This window comes from Episyrphus balteatus, chromosome 1 (assembly GCF_945859705.1).
Source record: "Episyrphus balteatus chromosome 1, idEpiBalt1.1, whole genome shotgun sequence".
Taxonomy (NCBI): Eukaryota; Metazoa; Arthropoda; class Insecta; order Diptera; family Syrphidae; genus Episyrphus; species Episyrphus balteatus.
The window spans coordinates 114,030,581-114,034,948 of record NC_079134.1 but is presented as its reverse complement, the minus strand read 5'-3'; positions in this window follow the sequence as shown (position 1 = coordinate 114,034,948).

Below are 4,368 nucleotides of genomic sequence, written 5' to 3'. Positions count from 1 at the left end.
TTTTTTTTTTTTTCACTTCAGATTCTTTGATGTAGTAAGCTTAGAACAAGCTTTTAACTACAATCAGAGGCTCATCATAAGTGCATGTTAGTGGTTAGTAGACAAAAAATACAACCTCCCACATGCACAATATAAAAACAAAATAATTACAAACAAATTTACAAGTTATAAAATTATAAGTACAAAAAATCCAACATTTATTTAAAACATTGATTAACAGTCACGATTGTGGAGCACTGGTTCGAAACAATGTTTTTAAACCCATTTTCGTCAAATTAAAGTCTAAGGATGAATGGTTCAAGTTAAAAAGTTTACTCATGCGACTAAGAGGCTCATTAATACCATAGTTTGTTCTATGAAAGTCGATATGCAAAGGTTCAAATCTTCGTAGGAGGTGAGATCCACCCGGATAATTTATACCAATACAAGCTAATAGATCAGGGGCGTCAATTTGGGAATTAATAAGCTGATGAAGAAAGATTAAATCATTATTTACACGTCTCTGTGCTAAAGTTTGTATCTGAAGAAGTTGAATGCGATGTTCATAAGGTGGCAAGTTGAAAGGGTCGGTCCAAGGAAGACCTTTTAGAGCGAAGCGTACAAAATTGTGTTGAATAGATTCGATTCGGTTTTTATGAACTTCATAAAAAGGACTCCATACTTGAGAAGCGTACTCAAGATGGGGTCGAACGTAGCAGTTGTACAAAGATAGAGTAACAAATGGATCATCAAATTCCTTTGCCCAACGTTTAATAAAACCAAGCATTGAGCTCGCTTTATTTACTATAAAATTGATGTGTTCAGTAAATCCTAAATTTGAACTAAATTGGACACCCAAGTCTTTGAAGCTAAATACTCTACATAGCTTATGTTGCAAGATGTAGTAATCAAAAATATTAATGACTCGTTTTCTCGAGAATGTAATTGTTTGGCATTTAGCTGGGTTAAGTGAAAGGCCATTTTTACCACACCAAACATTAAAACTGTTAATATCGCTTTGTAGAAGGATACGGTCATTGTCAGACTTAATTTCTTTAAAAATCTTCATATCATCAGCAAATATGAGAATATCACTTGAAGTTATGCACGAGATTACGTCGTTTATAGCTAAAATGAATAAAAATGGGCCTAGGTGACTTCCCTGAGGGACGCCAGAGTTGGCTATAAAAAGATCTGAAAGACAGTTTCTAAATTTGACCTGATAGGATCTTTGGTTAAGATAAGATTCTACCCAGGCAATAAAAATACGTGGAAAACCAAAAGCTTTTAATTTGAAGATTATTATTTTATGACTAAGTTGATCAAATGCCTTTGAAAAGTCAGTGTAAACGCAGTCAACTTCATTACCTTTTTCTAATGCATTTGAACATTTATTTAAGAAGCTAAGAAGATTAGTTGTAGTAGATCTTTTTCTTACAAAGCCATGCTGCTTTTCACTTATCAGATTTTTACTATAAAATGCTAGACTATCACAAACAACTTGCTCAAAAACCTTTGGAATGCAGGATAGTTTCGAGATAGGCCTATAATTCTTTATATCTGTCTTATCACCCTTCTTGAAAACAGGAGTGAGGAATGACTTTTTCCAGATGGAGGGAAATTTTCCTGACTTGATGGAAAGTTTGAATAAAAATGTTAGAGGCTGAACTAGGGAGTTTCTACAGTTTTTTAATACTATTGGTGGCACACCATCTGGGCCAGCAGAACAATCATCATTTAAGGATGAAAGAAGGTCTAACACAGTACTTTGCAGTACAGGGATGTTCGTACAACTCGTTTCGGAATATGAATGTAAATTTTTGAAATAGATTTCGTCAACATCAACAGTCTCATTAACAAATGAATTACGAAAGTTATTGGCGAAAGCATTGCAAATGTCAAATGTTTGATGTAATGTAATATCGTCATGAATGAAGTTTGCCGGATATCCATCTGAGTTTTTCTTTGAGTTAACAAGGTTCCAAAATGACTTTGGATCTTTTCTTAGGGAATTTCCTTTCTCAATTATGTAGTCGGTGTACAAATTTTTTGAATGAGTTTTGAATTCTTCAAATAGTTCAACGTAAGAAGCGTGATCAACTGGGGAAAGGGTTCTTAAAAAAAGTTTCCATGCTTTATTTCGTTTATTTCTTAGTATTTTTAGGTCTTTTGTGTACCAAGGGTGACTAAAATTATTATTATTATTATTTGATTTTTTCATGGAAATGGAATTTACAAGGCAGCTGTTAAGGATGTTATAAAAATTTGTAACTGCTTCATCAATATTAGATAATGTAAGTATATTTTCTATCCCTGAACTAGATATGTTTTCAGAAAGCAACTCAAAATTTGCTTTTTTAAAATCAAGAGTATAAGAGCAATCAAAATCGTTACTGTTTTCAGTAATATGATTGCTCCATTCAAAGAAGATATCCAAAGGTGGATGGTAACCGTCTATATTAGTGATACCAGTTCTAGACTCTAGAACAAGAGTACTAATAGCGTCAGAGGAAAATACTAAATCGAGAATTCGATTTTTATAGTTTTTAATACAGCTTATCTGCTGTAAGTCAGTATACAAAATTTTGTCTAATAAAGCAAGCTCATTTTGTGAAGATGTTAGTGAAGCTTCTTGATATGTTTCATTGAAATAAACTCAAACGAATTTAATTTTGCTCATAATCAACCATAGTTATAAAATAGCGGCACATTTTCTCAGAAACCGTAAAAAGGCCTATTTTGATAGCTTTTCTAAAATGATCTCAAATGTAAGAAAACATTTTTTTTTAACAAAGTAAACTTAATTTATTTGTAGAGAATTAAATGAAGTTTTCAAATGTATCCTTAAATTCTCTGTAAGGTGATCCGTTGTTGAGATATTGATAGTCAAAGTCAAAACTATGGTTTTTGGTTTGCAGTCTAAAAAAAATCGTAGAAGTTTGAAACAAAAAGAATTTTAAAGCCAAATAAATAGCCTTTCTAAAAATGATAATCATTTTTTCGCAAAAAATGTTCCCACTTTTTTTTAGAGAAAAGTAAAAACAAAACAAATTTGGAAAATTTTGGTATTTGAATAATTCCAGATCTAGTTATTTTACCATTAGAAATAAAATATTTAGTTTTTAAATCCTAAAACTAGGCGAATGTAGCTTTCACATGCTTTTTGTTTTTTCATGATACGATCATTTTTTACTGAGATACAGCCTATCGAAAATCACTAAAAAAAAATCACAATTTTTTGGGCTAGTAGGTAAGTAAGTAGTAAGGTGCTATAATAATTCTGAAACTTTTTAGTTATTTGCTTTCTCAAAACCTTCTTTGTATTCAGTTTTAATTAAGTTTTAAAAGTATAAGAGAAATTCACATCACAAAAAAAACAAGAAAAGGAAACAAAAATAATGAATATACTCGTATTAATCAATACAACTTTTGAAAAAATGAGTAATTTTAAAGTACGACGCACAATTTTTAGATCACGATGAGAATTCGTTTTATTTAATTTATATAACAAATTTCAATCAAATCGGTCCACCCGTTCAGTTTTTACAGGTTTTTTCCACTTCCTCCATAGAAGGGAACTACTGCACTGTGCGCCGTTGATAGCCTAAGGTTAGAAAACTTGGGAATTTGTTATATTTTGAACATTTTTTTAGAACTTTTTTTTTTAAAGTTCCCTTCATATTCATAATGAATTTTAAAAAATATCCTTGTTTTCAAAGAATTTTGAAAATATTATTACAAATATTATTACATCAGTCAGTATAATTAAAGTAATAATGTATTTGACCCCAATTCCACTGTTTTTTAAATTGGTTACCATACATTTCTTTTTCTTTTTTTGAGTTTTACTTTAGCAAGCAAAAACCATACAGACTCTACAAATCAAACAAACATTATTAATTTTAATTTTTATGTCTGTTATCGATTCCATAGCTTTCATTTAGTGCCAACCGAAAGATTTCAGAATTAATCGGAACTACTCCGGACTGTTCCAATATAAATACATACATATTTAAAAGGGTTCAAGTGAGGATAATTTATTATCATCGTTCTTTCTTTTCGTTGGCACCTCTGGACACTCTTCATTTGATTTTTGAGTTTTGTTTTTTGTGTACAGTTTTTTTACGGGTCCGAAATCCTTTCCAATTTGTTGGCACTTATTTGTGATATAGTTTTTAAATATTGCAACCAAAAGCAATAGATAATTAAATCCAAGATTTCAAAAAATCTGGTTTTGGAAAAATAATACGTTTTAGATTTGACACTATACCAAAATAGTACTGTCTCTAAATTTTATTTCTAATTTGTATATTATCATTGCATGTACAGTTACAATATATTATATATGTATGTATGTATGACATTTTAGCTTCCAAAAAACAACACAAG